Below are 18106 nucleotides of genomic sequence, written 5' to 3' on the forward strand. Positions count from 1 at the left end.
GATCTTACCCAGTATCACTCTAAAGGCAGAGGATGCTAGCAGAGCTCATCTGAGATGTGCCAAGACATTTCATGAGTTCGAGTTGCTGATTCCACCCAGCTTAAAGATAGTGACTTCCATCCCTCTCCTGTTTTTCTGACTATCCAGATAGCAAACCATCACTAGAAGCCTCGTTCACTAGGCAGTTGTCTGACAAGCCGCTCTGTGACAAAAAGCAACAAGACAATTCCCCAGGAGCACAGGCTGCCTGCGCGGATTCCATGCTTGCCAACAATCTCACACGGAGCAGAAACTAAAGCGAGCCCAAGAAAAGTCTGAGACCTCGCCAAGTGCTGTGAGTGCCACAGCAGCTCCACTGGCAGAAAACCTCCTGAGCTTCAGCTGGACTCGGGAAGGGATTTCCTAAAGCCTCTTTTCCTCCACAGCTACCCCAGCAGCAGGCAGTGGAGCAGCACTGCCCAGCTTCCCTCCTGCAGCACTGCCAAGCAAAACAGCAGGCGCAATGCGACAATCAGCCTGCACCGTTGGCGCTGAGTGATCTGCACCAGAGGACCAAAAGAAGGAATAAGGCAATTAAACTCCAAAGAGAAACACATCATTTACTACCAGGGCGGGGCAGGCAGCGTGGTGTGTACTCTCCTGAAGTACTCCAGACGTGAGAGACGTAATTTCACCTCAAACACAGCAAGTGAAAAACATCTGAGGGTGGCACCCCAGCTCTTCTCCAGGGTGGCCAGCCGGCTACCCGAGCTGCTGAAACCACGAGCCAGAGCGTGGAGCGTGACCACACCGGTGCCCAGCACCTTACGAAATGCACTGCTGGCACTGCTGCAGGGACAGCAGGGCTTGTTTCCACTGGAGCCGGTGCTGCTTTCACCCCCGCCAAACCAGAGATAACCCTTAGACTTGGTAGCATTGCCCAAATCCAGGAACAAACATTAAATCCAGAGGCACCCCACACCTGGCAGCACCCCCCAAACCTGGCAGCATGCACCCGACACAGCAACGTCCCCAAACCCTGAAGTTTCCCCGCAAATTGGCACCAACCTCCAGGCTCAGAAGCTACACCCCCCCCGAAAAACCCCCAAGCCCAGGGGCACACCTTAAGCCTGCCGACAGTCCCCCAAGTCCAGAAAGAACCAAGGAGTGCCCTGTGGGACGGCGGCGCTGCGCCTGGAGGTGGGGGAGAGCTGTCGCAGGGGAGTGGGGAAGGGGTAGAGAGGAGGGGTGCAGTGGGGCTGAGGGGGGGGTGCGTGTGAGCATGCCACTGGGGGAAAGCGCTGCTCCGGAGTGACACTGAACTGCAGCCTCCCGGGGCCAGCAAGGCCTGAAGCACATGGGCAAGGTGCTGGGCAGCTGGCCAAGGCCAGCTCATAGGGAGGAATTCCGGTCTGGGGAAGATGCTGCCAACCCTGGGGGAGAAGAGCAGGGAGACCCCCAGTCCCATCCCCTAAGACTGGCCCTTGAGAAGGGCAGAGGAGGATGATGGACAAACGAGTGTGGGATCACCCAGTGCGGCTAAGATGAGCAGCCAACTTTATTGTGCTGGGGCATGGGGGCCAGCACTCAGGGCTGGCGCACGACTGGTCAGCAGCATCTTCCAGGCCGGCTGTATGGTTTTTGCGCCCGATGTTGTAACCGCGAGCGGTGTCGGATGCGGTCTGGCCCAGGGTGGCTGGAGCGGCTGCTGCTCTCGAGCACCAGAGCGCCACGGGACAGCCCCGACGCTGCCTGGCTGGCAGAGGTGGAGCTGCTCCTCTGGAGCGCCAGCAAACCAAGGAACAGCCCCAGCGCCATCTGCCAGGCAGTGCTGGGGCTGCTCGGCTCGACGCTTGGAGCTGGCACGTGGCTGGTCCCATGGGGTTTGCCAGGCCGGCTGTATGGCTTTTGCGCCCGACGTTGTAACTGCGAGCGGTGCCGGATGCGGTCTGGCCCAAGGTGGCTGGAGCGGCTGCTGCTTTCAGGCCCTGGGGAGCTGCGGGATGGCCCCGGTGGTGGGTAGGTGATGGTGCTGGGCCTGCTGCTCTCAGGCACCAGGGAGCCATGGGACAGCCCCGATGCCACCTGGCTGGCGGTTCTGATGCTGGCAAGCTCTGACTTGTCACTGGCGCCTGCGAGGGGGGGCAGGAAGGTCAGCAGCACGGCCACCCAGCCCCGGGGCAGGAGAGGCCATCGTGGTGCCCACAGCCCTCCTGAAGCCAAGCCCAACCTAAGTCCCTGCTACCAGGCCTAGCCTGGCCCCTGGCCCCAGCGCGGGGGACACCCGGGTGCTTTGCCTCTTACCAGGGCCCAGGCCAGCACAGCAGTCACACTGCCAGGTGGTTGCGCTGTTCCTCAGGTAGGAGCAGCGCCTGTGGATGCCTTTGGCTGCGCAGGAGCTACACAGGAGCATCTGCCAGGACCTGGGGAAGCAAAGGGGTTGCTGGTTGTGAGGACAAAGTGTCGCAAGCACCGGATTGCCTGGCAGAACCCTTCTTCTTAGTCCTTCCTCCCTGAGCACGTGGGGAGACAGAGATCCCATGCAGAGCCCTAGATCGCTGCTTTGGCAACTCACCCCTCTTCCTCTGCCTGCTCCCTGCCTCCCAGACAAAGGCACTTGCTGGCATTGCAGCGGATGTGCCTCTGATACACCAGTCCAAATGCCTGGTCGCTCTCCCGTGATGGTTGTCTGCTGGAGAAGGAAGGGAAAGTCTTGAGCCCCGGCTGCCCCAGCATCAGGCAGATCCAGGCCGTTCCTGCCCTTCTGCCCACACCCTGTTGCCAGCTCCTCCACGCAGCAGAGGACAAAGAGTCAGGGGACAGCAGGCGGCCAGGCCTGCCCTGGCCTGGCACCACGCTTGCGCCTGACGTCTTGTGAGTCGGGAAGAGAAAAACGAACCTCTTGGAGATTCGAATCCCCATGGTGAGCATTTCCATCACGAACTGATCTTTGCTTTGGCAACGCAAGCAGCGGAAGCAGACGCCGGCATGGATAGCCTGCTTCTGGATGCAGGTCCGGTGGAACCAGGCGTGTTGGCATGCTGGGCACACCATGGTGTGGTAGGACTTTTTGTCCTCCACGAGGCCCAGGCAGATGATGCAGGTGGTGTTGTGCTCTGGAGCGGCCTGCACTGCCTGCTCTGGGCGGTGCTCCCAGCAGAAGGACCTGGGAGAAGGATGGAAGGGATGGGCAAGGTGAGGTGACAAGTGCCGAGTCCTTCCCCGGTGACGGCGAGGAGGGCAGAGGAGGTGTGAAGGAGCCCCAGCTCCTGTCCGGGCTCAGGCTCGGGCTGTGGCAAGCTGATGGGAAGCGTCCCTGTGGGTTCCTCGCTTGCTGGTAGGTGGGGAGGCTCCTGCACGAGGGCCGGCAGCCCTTACCTGTACAGCCCGAAGAACTGGGTGACACATTCACCCTCTGAGGCGCAAGGGAGATGGAAGCTCCGGTCGCATCCCTTCTGCTGGCAGGTGATGGCGGCGCCCGTCTCGCCGCAAACGAAGCAGCGCTGGAAAGAGCAGAGCAGCCCCCCTCAGCGGCAGGCTCAGGGCCTGCGTGGCTGGCCCCACGCCTCCGGGCCGGGCGCAGGCTGTGGGCATTGCTGGCTCACAGCCCGCAGATCGGCCTGGTCCACGAAGCTTTGGCCTGTGCCGGAGCCTCTGCGGAGCTGCTGGGAGCAGGCGTTTGTCCCAGAGCTGGTGGAAGGGCTGGGATTTCTTTCCGGGGCTCCAGGTGGAGCTCCCGCAAGCCTCTCCTGCTACAAGCCTCCCGGCTCTTGCCAGATGCTCACCTTCTGGGCTGCCTCCTGGATTGCGCGTCTGGTGTCCTCGGTGAGAAACCCGTTCCTGCTCTCTTGTGGAAAAAGCCCGCTGGCAAGGAACTGCAGAGCAGAGGAGGCCAGGAGCTCATGAGATCAGCAAGGAGGGGACTATCCCTGGCCGAAAGCCGGACGGAGCCCCAGGACAACTCACCAGGCAATAGGTGTGGGCACAGAGCCCCTTCTTTGCGCTTTTGCACCCACAGATATCCGGGTCAGCCTCTGCCCGGTGACACAGCATGCATGCTGGAGGGGAGAGAGCAAATGCCGCTGGGAATGAGCACCTCTGCAGGGCTAAGGGAAGCGTCCCCCAAAGCCTGGCTCTGTCCACGCCTAGCTGGCCTAGCTTGGCCGGATGCAGACTGCCCTGACAGCCCCTCTGCCAGCCATGGGGAGCTGTGGGGAGGGATACTTCGCTCTCACCTTGCTCCCTCGAGTCGGGGTCCTGCTGCTTCATCGCGAACGCGGTGCACATGGACAGCAAGTGCTTGGAGAGGCTCTGCCGCAGCAGTGCCGGGGTTTCTCCTCTGCACACTCCTCTGCCAACCCTTAGAGAGCAGTGGGACACGGTGAGCTTGTATCGCAGGCCCCGGAGCCCCAAGGAGTGCGGCTCCCCTCCTCCCTCGGCAGCCCTGGGCAAGCCCCTTCTTCCCCTGCCCTCTCCTCACCTCGCCAGGTCGCAAGGCCACAGCCCAGCAGCCCTTTATCCAGGCCTTGGCGACGGGTCACAGTGGCCACTGTGACATCACCAGCACTCGTCTGTCTGTGCCCCCAGTATGGGCAGGGGTGCCCTTGGCTACCTGCCGCCCCCTGTGACACGGCCACCTCGGCACCCGAGTCAGGGGGGTGGCTGCTTTTGCACCCGTACGGGGCTGCAGTGCTGGCACCGGTCGCCCAGAGAGGCTGTGGAGTTTCCAGCCTTGGAGACAGGCCCAAGCCAGCGGGATAAGGGCCTGAGCAGCCTGCTCCAGGGGACCCTGCTTGAGCAGGTGCTTGGACTAGATGGGCTCCTCTGTTGCAGGTGGAGTCATGCGCTTCACTGGCGAGAGAGCAGCAGCAATATGTTTAGTGATATAAACCAGGGATTTAACAAAGTATGGTAGCGAACGTGACAATGGTTAGTGGTTTAACAAGATTCGATGGCAAAGTACGCTTGATTATTTACTGCAGAGAGGACAGGGCGAGACAAAACTGGCAGGGAGACCCTCCCGTTGACTCATGAGGTTCAGAAAGGACCTCCTTGCTTTCTAAACTCCTTCCTAGAGCTCTGAGTCTAGGTGCGGCTGGATCCAGTCCTAGTGCAAGTCTTGATCAACAGTATATGCCTAAAGGATTATATACGCGCAATCAATCCTTTATATCACTTAGCTGAGATTTCAAAGTTTAGCGTGCAATTGATCGCTTACTGAGGATCTGCTGTGGCAAGGAATCTCTCCACCTCAAGGAGTAACCTAATACTCAAGGGGAGATCCTGGCGTGCAGCCCACGGCCGTGCAGGAGAGCTCAGTGGGCGAGGGGCTGTCCACTATTTATCGAGTAAGATGATTGACTGCTAGTCGTATTTGCGTGCCAGCAAGACCCCTGGGTCACTGTTCCAGACAGGCCCCGGCTGCCGTGTTGCCATCCGTCCCCCAAAGTCCAGCGAAAGCTGGATGCAGCCATCGTGACCCCCACTGGTGGCTGTGGCTTCAGGTGTGGGGGGAGCACACCGCCACACCCTCCAACCTCAACCATTCTGGGCTTCTGTGCAAGGCAGCCTTGCACGTGCTGGCAGGGACCTTGGTGATCGCAGGCAGGCCTAAAGTGCCGAGCACGGGAACGGGAATGGGAACGGGGCCAACTGCACGGGGATGTGGACAGTACTGAGTGGGGACTAGGATGTACTGAGCAAAGGGCTGGGGACCTTGCAAAGTTTGGCGCTTGTGGACATTGCAAGCGCGTGACAGGGGTGGCACCAAGCACAGAGATGGGGACCTCACTGAGTGTGCAGTTAGGGACAGCGCTGAGCATGGGATACTGGTTTTGGATGGGACAGAGTTAATTTTCTTCATAGCAGCTTGTACGGTGCCCTGTTTTGGATTTGTGAGCAAAAGAGCATCGGCAACACACTGATGTTTTAGCTATGGCTGAACAGTGTGTGCACAGCGTCAAGGCCTTTTCTGCTTCTCACACAGCCCCGCCAGCGAGTAGGCTGGGAGTGCACAAGATGCTGGGAGGGGACACAGCCGGGACAGCTGACCCCAAATGACCAGTCCCATACCTTATGGCAAAGTGCTCAGCAATGAAATTGCGAGCTGTTGTTGCTCCTGGACTGGCTAGGCATCGGTCAGCTGGTGGTGACCAACTGTGGTTTTTTGCATCACTTGCTTTCTTTTTGTTTTGTTTTGTTTTGTTTTCCTTAGTGAACTGTCTTTATCTCAACCTATGAGGTTTTGCATTTGTACCCCTCTGATTCTCTCCTCCTCCGTCAGACTGCAGAGGAGAGTGAGTGAGCGTCTGTGTGGGGCTTAGCTGCCTACCGGGGTTAAACCATGCCAGCATGGGACGTGGGTGCTGCTGAGCATGGGGCTGGGGACCCCACTGAATGGGGGGCCAGGGCCGAGCTGAGGGGTAGTGCTCTCATAGAGCACGGAGGCCAGGGTCGAGCGTGAGGCTGTCACCGAAATCCGGGAATAAACCTCGTAACACCAATGTAGTGTTAAAAGGCAGGCATTCTTTATTGCAGCGCTGGATGCACGGGGGATAGCTCCACCCAACGTGCATGCCAGGTGATCACCAACACACAGGTTATATAGAATCAAAAAATACATATTCATTATTTTTCCAAGAACAGGCAGTCCTATGATAATAATTTCTGGGAAATCATTTCCATATTCTCCTCCCCGTCACGCATGCTCAGTGATTTGAGTCGGTGGTCCTCAAGGGTCTCTGGTGGTCGTCAGTGGTCTTGCTCCTGTGTCCGCTGGATGACCTCCTTCATGCAGACTTGCGCAGTACCCTTGTTGTAGGTGCATTTACCCATAGCAACTTTCTTCATAAGATTAATATTCCCGGGCCTATTGTCCGGTTGGGTAGGGACTGTACAAGGAACATAGCAGCATTGTATCTTGCCATGGTCGGTTAGCTTCATTACCTATTACCTAGGTTACAAACCAATTTTCCCAATCTGAGTCTATAGCTACCTTATAACTTCAAGTTACAAATATAATCAAATTATCCTAACTTTTATATAATCAACTTTTGATTGCTTTGTCAAAATATATGTGACAGGGCTGGGGCCAGTGCCGAGCACAGGGATGGGGACAGCAGTGACAATGGCATGGGAAGGGTGCCTGGTGTGGTGGACGGGTATGGCTCTGAGCCCCAGGAGATGCAGGGAGAGCCGAGGAGATTGCAGGCCTTGCAACAGGGTTCGTCAGCCTGGCTTTGCCTCATACCTCTCCTCCTTCTGCTTGCTGGCCGTGGCTCCTCCTGGCTCTGCCACGGTGGAGAGCACAGCAGGGGTCTTTCAGGAGGCACATCTGTCTGGCGTGGCACGGCCACCTCTCTTCCGTGGTCAGCAGGCCCTTCTGAGTGCAGCTCTGGAAAGCAAAAGCATGAGGAATGATGCGCGTTGGGGTCAGCTGAGCTTTCAAAGTCATGACTACAGCGGATGATTCAGTAGGGCAAACTAGATCCAAAGAATGTGCCGGCACATGGCTTCTGTGCAGTAAGAAAGGGAAAAACTATACCGCTACAAAAAATGGACATTGGTTGTCCCCGTCAGTCCTCTGATGCCATGTGCTCTGCAACCCCTGTGCCCTCCTTGGGAAGGATTCCTAAGCCACTATGTCACACAGAAGTCGTCAGACCACTAGGTCTCACCGTGAAGAAGAACAAACGGTTCTTGGTTGAGTCTGTGGTGACAAGGCAAATGCAGTAGAAGGACACTGACAGCCCATCTGCTAACCGTCTCTGTTGAAAAGGTGTGTGTCTCTTCATCACCTGATCTTCCTGAGAGGAAAAGGCAGAAAAGGGAAAACACAATCGATTGGGTCAGGACAAGCATGTTCTGTTCCTACCCCTGCCAGAAAAGCCCTTGAGGAAGGAAACAGCACATCTGAAACGCGTCTGCTTGATTGGAATTGTACCCGCCTCCTACAGCAGAGCTAAGAAACCTTCCTCAGAAAATCACAGAATCATAAAAGAAGGGTTATCCAGTACACAAGATGATCTGCACTTGTCAGTGGCAAGGGCACGAGACCAAAACTTCCCCACCAGACCAGGTCAAATGGTATCTCAGCGGAGAAAAGCCTCTGTGCGGCTGGGCAGCAGGGCAGCAGGCTCAGCGGGGCCCGAGCTGCGGGAATGTTCACAACCCTCAGGCGACGTCTGATGAGCCTCTGGAAAGAGCAAAGAAAGCAGCCCTAGCTTGTTTCCCCGAGCGTGCACTGAAACCTGAGGAAAGGTCACTGAACCTCTGGAAAAAGGTCACCCTCCTTAGCCTAGTTTGTTAGTGCTAAAAGCAGCGAATTCAAGGGTGTTCTAATGGCAAGGGTTAGAGAACCTTAACCCGAGGTGATGTTCCCAACTGCATCTGGAATGAAGTGTCGTAGGGGCGCTTGGATCCATGAGGTTTTGGGGTTAGGTGAAATTAAACCCCCTTGTCTCGTCGCACTCGGTGGGTTGCGAGGGAGGTGAATCTTTTCATCCCCCAAAGGCATGAGTCCCGCTCAGCGGAGCTGCCAATGCAATGAGCCACAGGAATGACTCAGAGGAACAATATAACGGAGTTTTATTAACAATCTAGGGGCTAGGTGTCAACAAGTGGCAACTGTGCGGATAACGGGTAAAACACTTGCCATAAGCAGCGACTAGGACAACCGACAACTAGGCAAATTGGTCTGGCAAAGGCAACAACCGGTTTTATAAGGCATGAATTTCTTAAGAGGAAAGGAGAAGAAGAAAAGAAGGACAGAAGGAAAAGAAGGAGAGGAGAGGAGAGGCTAGGATAGATATCACTACGCTTGGATGCTGCGATGTCGTCACAGGGATGGCTCCTTAGTCCGCAGGTCTTGGTCCACAGGTGGTGGGTCGACCCCGGTGTGGCGCGCATGCTCACCTTTCTACTGTTCTGCCCCTCAGGGACCACCCTTGGGGCGGTAACACGCAGATGAGCTTTGCACCTGCGCAGTCCATTGTTCTAGAAGGTTCAGGGGTTCTGTCTGCGCAGTCTGTCTCCACAGAGTTCTGGAATTGGGCTGGGGGGAGCTCCTCCTCCGTCCAAGGTGTATGGCGCACACCCAAAGCAGCCGCTGGAAAGTTACCAGAGGAGGTAGGGGGAAGCAATCCACCGCTGTAAAAAATATAGAAGCTTAGCTAGAAGAAAACTTATGTGAACTAGAAAGCTGCTTAAGGCCTAGAACTGTTTCAAAGCCTATAATCGTGGGAAAGGGGTTTCTAATCAAGGTAATAATAGGTAATGAAGCTAACTGACCATGGCAATGTACAATGCTGCTACGTTCCTTGTACAGTCCCTACCCACCCGGACAATAGGCCCGGGAATATCAATCTTATGAAGAAGGTTGTTATGGAGAGGTGTATCCCCAGCGAGCGTACTGCGTATGCCTGCAAGAAGAGGGTCATTCAGCGAACACGGGTGCGAGACCACTGACGACCACCAGAGACCCCTGAGGACCACCAACTCAAATCACTGAGCATGCGTGACGGGGAGGAGAAGATAGAAATGGATTCTAAGAAATGATTATCATAGGACTGCCTGTTCTTGGAAAAATAATGAATATGTATATTTTGAGTCTAGATAACCTGTGTGTTGCTAATCCCTGTATGCACGTTTGGTGGAGCTGTTTCCCCCGTGCATCCAGCGCTGCAATAAAGCAAACCTAGGGTAACTCGCGTCTGGTAGATTTCTTTTACAACCGCCTCACCTCCGCAGTGCCCGCACCGCCACCCCTTCCCCCCCCCCCCAAAAAAAAACAACCAACCATGAGTTCTTTGAGACAAAACAGGGGATCTGTGGCTTTCCAACAGTCTCTGACACCCCTTCAGCATCCTACCTGTCTGCACATCAGCACGCTCCCTGCCATCCTTGGGCTCAGGTGCTTTCGGCTGCAGCTGCCTCTCTGCTCACTGTTTGGCCACCACTCTTCTGTGGATTTCTCTCTGCCTTTGAGTCTGAGGACAACAACGTGGCATCCTCTGGGCTGCGGGAGGGGAAAAAAAATCCAGGTTGCTTCCTGTATGTGACTGCTACTTAGGCTACAGGCCGGCCAGATTTGTACAGAGAGCTTTAAACTAGATTTAGTGGGGGATGAGGAGGAGGGAAAGGAAGAAGAGGAGGAGGAGGAGCAAAAAGATGGTGAGGAAGACCAGGAGAAGAATAAACTGGAGAAAGGGGAAGGGGGAGGAGGAAAAGTAAGATCGGGGGGAAGAAGAACAGGAGGAGGAAAACCAGGAAGAAAACGAACAGCAGCTCTCCTCAATCATGCAGGCCCCTTCACGGGTGTCTCACAGGCACCCTGAACATCACGCACAGGGTCTTCCTTGAGAAGGACCAAAGGTGGACGAATGGGCCAGATGTGGGTGGATGCAAGGGGCGTGGGGGGGGAAGCAGGGCGGAAAAAAGGAGCAGGGAAGTCACAGTCTCAGAGGTTCATTCAAGTTGGAAAGGTCACCAGGAGGCCCCAGGCCTGCGTCCTCCAGCGCCAGGCAGCTCCAGCGAGGATGTCAGTCCATGATGCTGGGGGGTTCCTCCAGTGGGGTCTAGAAAGCCTCCGAGGATGGAGGCCTGAAACAGCGTTGCTTAACAGCATCGCCTTGGCCGCTATTTGAACGGTTGTGGCTGTAGCAGCATGGCTCCCTCCCCACCATCGTCTGTTCACATTGCTCTAAATAGCTTCGCAACATCAGCAAACATTGCCGCCTGATGCTCTCTCCCTTTACAAGTCTTCCAAGGAGACATGAAACAACACAGGGTGTGCTGCAGGTCTGCGAGGGACCCCAGCAGCATCTCCCTTGACCGCGAGAGTTGCTAGTTATTCCGGGTGGGTGTGAAGATGCAGGGAAGTGGAATCAAAGAAGCCCTTTGGGTTGGCAGGAGAGACAGCGGCTTCAACAAAGCAGCTTCAGCAGCAGCTAGCAAGGAGGAGTTGTGGAAGGAGCTGCATGCTCCGCGACACTGGCACCTGCCTGAACCTGTCTGACCTGCCTCTGGAAAAAGAGCAAAACGCAAGGGAAATGTTTCTCCTCCAAAGCTACAAGTTTCTGGGCTACAAGGCAAAGGAGAACTGAAAAGAAATGGAAGAAAATAGACACCGAGCAGGAATTTTCTGTTTCTTTTCCTTTGGTGACTCTTGCTAAGAAAAGGACCAGCAGCTCCACAGCCTGCGAAATGCATGGTATTTCATATGGCAACACTAGCCCTGCATTTGGGGGACAGGGCACCGACGACCTCTTTTTCGTTACTGCACCTAAACCCCTGTGCATTTCACACCTCCTTACAAGTAGAGGGAGAACGGGAACGACATAAGGCGAATACCTACTTGCCAATTTCTCTCAGCAATTTTGCCTAGTGATTGCGTACATGGGGTTTTGCATGCAGAAATTTCTGAAGAAGCCTTCCCGGCAAGTCCTGCAATTTCAAAAAGCCATTAAAGGACAAGGCCTCTGTTAACTCGATGCTGCTGTGCTTTTACGAAAGATCACTGCATGACACTAAACCATCTTTCCTTCCCCCCCAGTGTTGCGTATCTGGGGACTGATAGAGCATCCAGGAGAAGAAGTCCGATTCCTGTAAGCAGCAGCAGGTTGGTACCCATCAGCATTGGTAAAGACAGGATGCAGATAAGAATCCAGCAGCCTGCTGAATGATGGTGAATTGGTTTTCGCAATCTGTTGGTAAAACCCAAGCAAAATAAGCTTAGGGAGCCAGGAGGTAAACTGAAGCATTAATGTCACGTACAAGCAAGAAATCGGTAACGATGGGGAAATGATGGTCAAGTGTGCAGATACTGCAGTGGAAAACAGCTGCCAGAAGGCATTCATCTTACTGTCTTCGCTAACAACCCTAGCGTCCAGCATTATGGGGTGCATCTCTGCAGCAAGGGCTAGTTCCAGTTTGAGCTGCTCTGCCACAGCAAATGGGAAGCTACAAATTGGTTTCCACGGGTGGAACTGCACTCTCAGGAATACTGCTGTGCTACTGCCAGATAAAGTGGCTTCAAAAGCTGGAGGTGGGAATGCAATTCCATTAAAAAAAAAAAAAATAAATAAAAGTGTCTTACCACTACTGCACTTCCTGATGTCCTCTGTTCGTACCAGGAATGTTTTATGTACCTGCGTCTCTTAACCACACTGGAGAAGATGCTGAGGTAGGAAGGCTTGGAGATGTAGCTCAGCTAGTCAAACCCACAGCTGCCTTTAATGCTGTATGCCTCACTTCAGCTGTCATTGTGCAAAACAATCCCCAGTGTGACATGGATGCAGCCTGCTTTATTTCTGGGTGCAACAAGCCCTCAAATACCAGATTTGTGGCTTGATAAGCATAACTGTGCTGATCGGTCGGTCGGTCGCTTCAAAAGAAAACAGACTGCCTAGCAGGTATCCAAAGCTCCCAGGAAAGGATTCATCTGAGACCTTGAGAAGCTCTCTGACCTGGAAGAGGAAGTCCCTGGATGGGGTGGGACAAAGCCAGGCAACAGGACATTCTCCAGCCTCAGGAGGCAGAGCTGTGTGCTGTAGAAAGGGCACTGTGACATGAGCTTCTGGTGGAGTTCTCGGTGTGACAGGAATGCCCCCCCCCCAACCTCATCTCAGGTCAGGGATTTCCGCAGTTTCAGCCCCACCACCACGCCTTGTATCAGCAACTGGAGCGCAAGTGAGTCACGGGGTGCTCACCCTGGCCCGGAGCGGTCCATCTTCTACACAGCCTGTAGATGTCATTTGTAGATGTCTCCTGAGGAGACACTTCTGCCTTTCTCTCCTACGTTGTATTCTTCAATGCAGGAATATGCCCCTGGTTAATCTTCTCTGTAACAGCTTATTCAGCTCTCCGAGACAGAGAGGGAGCGAGAGAAAGAAATGCAGATGAACTAAACTAAAAAGTAATACCATTGACTACAAAGCAGAAGACCCAGAGACCAGCTCTTGGTTTTAGAGGGACAAAAGCAGATGCAGGAAGAAGTACATGGAAGTGTTTGCAGGTGAAAAGCTAGCACGAGACTAAAGCTTCCTGATCTTACCCAGTATCACTCTAAAGGCAGAGGATGCTAGCAGAGCTCATCTGAGATGTGCCAAGACATTTCATGAGTTCGAGTTGCTGATTCCACCCAGCTTAAAGATAGTGACTTCCATCCCTCTCCTGTTTTTCTGACTATCCAGATAGCAAACCATCACTAGAAGCCTCGTTCACTAGGCAGTTGTCTGACAAGCCGCTCTGTGACAAAAAGCAACAAGACAATTCCCCAGGAGCACAGGCTGCCTGCGCGGATTCCATGCTTGCCAACAATCTCACACGGAGCAGAAACTAAAGCGAGCCCAAGAAAAGTCTGAGACCTCGCCAAGTGCTGTGAGTGCCACAGCAGCTCCACTGGCAGAAAACCTCCTGAGCTTCAGCTGGACTCGGGAAGGGATTTCCTAAAGCCTCTTTTCCTCCACAGCTACCCCAGCAGCAGGCAGTGGAGCAGCACTGCCCAGCTTCCCTCCTGCAGCACTGCCAAGCAAAACAGCAGGCGCAATGCGACAATCAGCCTGCACCGTTGGCGCTGAGTGATCTGCACCAGAGGACCAAAAGAAGGAATAAGGCAATTAAACTCCAAAGAGAAACACATCATTTACTACCAGGGCGGGGCAGGCAGCGTGGTGTGTACTCTCCTGAAGTACTCCAGACGTGAGAGACGTAATTTCACCTCAAACACAGCAAGTGAAAAACATCTGAGGGTGGCACCCCAGCTCTTCTCCAGGGTGGCCAGCCGGCTACCCGAGCTGCTGAAACCACGAGCCAGAGCGTGGAGCGTGACCACACCGGTGCCCAGCACCTTACGAAATGCACTGCTGGCACTGCTGCAGGGACAGCAGGGCTTGTTTCCACTGGAGCCGGTGCTGCTTTCACCCCCGCCAAACCAGAGATAACCCTTAGACTTGGTAGCATTGCCCAAATCCAGGAACAAACATTAAATCCAGAGGCACCCCACACCTGGCAGCACCCCCCAAACCTGGCAGCATGCACCCGACACAGCAACGTCCCCAAACCCTGAAGTTTCCCCGCAAATTGGCACCAACCTCCAGGCTCAGAAGCTACACCCCCCCCGAAAAACCCCCAAGCCCAGGGGCACACCTTAAGCCTGCCGACAGTCCCCCAAGTCCAGAAAGAACCAAGGAGTGCCCTGTGGGACGGCGGCGCTGCGCCTGGAGGTGGGGGAGAGCTGTCGCAGGGGAGTGGGGAAGGGGTAGAGAGGAGGGGTGCAGTGGGGCTGAGGGGGGGGTGCGTGTGAGCATGCCACTGGGGGAAAGCGCTGCTCCGGAGTGACACTGAACTGCAGCCTCCCGGGGCCAGCAAGGCCTGAAGCACATGGGCAAGGTGCTGGGCAGCTGGCCAAGGCCAGCTCATAGGGAGGAATTCCGGTCTGGGGAAGATGCTGCCAACCCTGGGGGAGAAGAGCAGGGAGACCCCCAGTCCCATCCCCTAAGACTGGCCCTTGAGAAGGGCAGAGGAGGATGATGGACAAACGAGTGTGGGATCACCCAGTGCGGCTAAGATGAGCAGCCAACTTTATTGTGCTGGGGCATGGGGGCCAGCACTCAGGGCTGGCGCACGACTGGTCAGCAGCATCTTCCAGGCCGGCTGTATGGTTTTTGCGCCCGATGTTGTAACCGCGAGCGGTGTCGGATGCGGTCTGGCCCAGGGTGGCTGGAGCGGCTGCTGCTCTCGAGCACCAGAGCGCCACGGGACAGCCCCGACGCTGCCTGGCTGGCAGAGGTGGAGCTGCTCCTCTGGAGCGCCAGCAAACCAAGGAACAGCCCCAGCGCCATCTGCCAGGCAGTGCTGGGGCTGCTCGGCTCGACGCTTGGAGCTGGCACGTGGCTGGTCCCATGGGGTTTGCCAGGCCGGCTGTATGGCTTTTGCGCCCGACGTTGTAACTGCGAGCGGTGCCGGATGCGGTCTGGCCCAAGGTGGCTGGAGCGGCTGCTGCTTTCAGGCCCTGGGGAGCTGCGGGATGGCCCCGGTGGTGGGTAGGTGATGGTGCTGGGCCTGCTGCTCTCAGGCACCAGGGAGCCATGGGACAGCCCCGATGCCACCTGGCTGGCGGTTCTGATGCTGGCAAGCTCTGACTTGTCACTGGCGCCTGCGAGGGGGGGCAGGAAGGTCAGCAGCACGGCCACCCAGCCCCGGGGCAGGAGAGGCCATCGTGGTGCCCACAGCCCTCCTGAAGCCAAGCCCAACCTAAGTCCCTGCTACCAGGCCTAGCCTGGCCCCTGGCCCCAGCGCGGGGGACACCCGGGTGCTTTGCCTCTTACCAGGGCCCAGGCCAGCACAGCAGTCACACTGCCAGGTGGTTGCGCTGTTCCTCAGGTAGGAGCAGCGCCTGTGGATGCCTTTGGCTGCGCAGGAGCTACACAGGAGCATCTGCCAGGACCTGGGGAAGCAAAGGGGTTGCTGGTTGTGAGGACAAAGTGTCGCAAGCACCGGATTGCCTGGCAGAACCCTTCTTCTTAGTCCTTCCTCCCTGAGCACGTGGGGAGACAGAGATCCCATGCAGAGCCCTAGATCGCTGCTTTGGCAACTCACCCCTCTTCCTCTGCCTGCTCCCTGCCTCCCAGACAAAGGCACTTGCTGGCATTGCAGCGGATGTGCCTCTGATACACCAGTCCAAATGCCTGGTCGCTCTCCCGTGATGGTTGTCTGCTGGAGAAGGAAGGGAAAGTCTTGAGCCCCGGCTGCCCCAGCATCAGGCAGATCCAGGCCGTTCCTGCCCTTCTGCCCACACCCTGTTGCCAGCTCCTCCACGCAGCAGAGGACAAAGAGTCAGGGGACAGCAGGCGGCCAGGCCTGCCCTGGCCTGGCACCACGCTTGCGCCTGACGTCTTGTGAGTCGGGAAGAGAAAAACGAACCTCTTGGAGATTCGAATCCCCATGGTGAGCATTTCCATCACGAACTCATCTTTGCTTTGGCAACGCAAGCAGCGGAAGCAGACGCCGGCATGGATAGCCTGCTTCTGGATGCAGGTCCGGTGGAACCAGGCGTGTTGGCATGCTGGGCACACCATGGTGTGGTAGGACTTTTTGTCCTCCACGAGGCCCAGGCAGATGATGCAGGTGGTGTTGTGCTCTGGAGCGGCCTGCACTGCCTGCTCTGGGCGGTGCTCCCAGCAGAAGGACCTGGGAGAAGGATGGAAGGGATGGGCAAGGTGAGGTGAGAAGTGCCGAGTCCTTCCCCGGTGACGGCGAGGAGGGCAGAGGAGGTGTGAAGGAGCCCCAGCTCCTGTCCGGGCTCAGGCTCGGGCTGTGGCAAGCTGATGGGAAGCGTCCCTGTGGGTTCCTCGCTTGCTGGTAGGTGGGGAGGCTCCTGCACGAGGGCCGGCAGCCCTTACCTGTACAGCCCGAAGAACTGGGTGACACATTCACCCTCTGAGGCGCAAGGGAGATGGAAGCTCCGGTCGCATCCCTTCTGCTGGCAGGTGATGGCGGCGCCCGTCTCGCCGCAAACGAAGCAGCGCTGGAAAGAGCAGAGCAGCCCCCCTCAGCGGCAGGCTCAGGGCCTGCGTGGCTGGCCCCACGCCTCCGGGCCGGGCGCAGGCTGTGGGCATTGCTGGCTCACAGCCCGCAGATCGGCCTGGTCCACGAAGCTTTGGCCTGTGCCGGAGCCTCTGCGGAGCTGCTGGGAGCAGGCGTTTGTCCCAGAGCTGGTGGAAGGGCTGGGATTTCTTTCCGGGGCTCCAGGTGGAGCTCCCGCAAGCCTCTCCTGCTACAAGCCTCCCGGCTCTTGCCAGATGCTCACCTTCTGGGCTGCCTCCTGGATTGCGCGTCTGGTGTCCTCAGTGAGAAACCCGTTCCTGCTCTCTTGTGGAAAAAGCCCGCTGGCAAGGAACTGCAGAGCAGAGGAGGCCAGGAGCTCATGAGATCAGCAAGGAGGGGACTATCCCTGGCCGAAAGCCGGACGGAGCCCCAGGACAACTCACCAGGCAATAGGTGTGGGCACAGAGCCCCTTCTTTGCGCTTTTGCACCCACAGATATCCGGGTCAGCCTCTGCCCGGCGACACAGCATGCATGCTGGAGGGGAGAGAGCAAATGCCGCTGGGAATGAGCACCTCTGCAGGGCTGAGGGAAGCGTCCCCCAAAGCCCTGGCTCTGTCCATGCCTAGCTGGCCTAGCTTGGCCAGATGCAGACTGCCCTGACAGCCCCTCTGCCAGCCATGGGGAGCTGTGGGGAGGGATACTTCGCTCTCACCTTGCTCCCTCGAGTCGGGGTCCTGCTGCTTCATCGCGAACGTGGTGCACATGGACAGCAAGTGCTTGGAGAGGCTCTGCCGCAGCAGTGCCGGGGTTTCTCCTCTGCACACTCCTCTGCCAACCCTTAGAGAGCAGTGGGACACGGTGAGCTTGTATCGCAGGCCCCGGAGCCCCAAGGAGTGCGGCTCCCCTCCTCCCTCGGCAGCCCTGGGCAAGCCCCTTCTTCCCCTGCCCTCTCCTCACCTCGCCAGGTCGCAAGGCCACAGCCCAGCAGCCCTTTATCCAGGCCTTGGCAATGGGTCACAGTGGCCACTGTGACATCACCAGCACTCGTCTGTCTGTGCCCCCAGTATGGGCAGGGGTGCCCTTGGCTACCTGCCGCCCCCTTTGACACGGCCACCTCGGCACCCGAGTCAGGGGGGTGGCTGCTTTTGCACCCGTACGGGGCTGCAGTGCTGGCACCGGTCGCCCAGAGAGGCTGTGGAGTTTCCAGCCTTGGAGACAGGCCCAAGCCAGCGGGATAAGGGCCTGAGCAGCCTGCTCCAGGGGACCCTGCTTGAGCAGGTGCTTGGACTAGATGGGCTCCTCTGTTGCAGGTGGAGTCATGCGCTTCACTGGCGAGAGAGCAGCAGCAATATGTTTAGTGATATAAACCAGGGATTTAACAAAGTATGGTAGCGAACGTGACAATGGTTAGTGGTTTAACAAGATGCGATGGCAAAGTACGCTTGATTATTTACTGCAGAGAGGACAGGGCGAGACAAAACTGGCGGGGAGACCCTCCCGTTGACTCATGAGGTTCAGAAAGGACCTCCTTGCTTTCTAAACTCCTTCCTAGAGCTCTGAGTCTAGGTGCGGCTGGATCCA

General features: G+C 56.7%; 2 pseudogenes; both read right to left on the reverse strand.

Moving 5' to 3' along the window:
- Positions 1-2026: 2026 nt before the first annotated feature.
- On the reverse strand, positions 2027-4248 carry LOC129201321 (PHD finger protein 7-like; annotated as a pseudogene).
- A 10800-nt stretch (positions 4249-15048) lies between these two features.
- On the reverse strand, positions 15049-17271 carry LOC129201322 (PHD finger protein 7-like; annotated as a pseudogene).
- Between the last annotated feature and the right edge of the window lie 835 nt (positions 17272-18106).

The sequence above is a fragment of the Grus americana genome, unplaced genomic scaffold (assembly GCF_028858705.1).
Source record: "Grus americana isolate bGruAme1 unplaced genomic scaffold, bGruAme1.mat scaffold_958, whole genome shotgun sequence".
NCBI lineage: Eukaryota > Metazoa > Chordata > Aves > Gruiformes > Gruidae > Grus > Grus americana.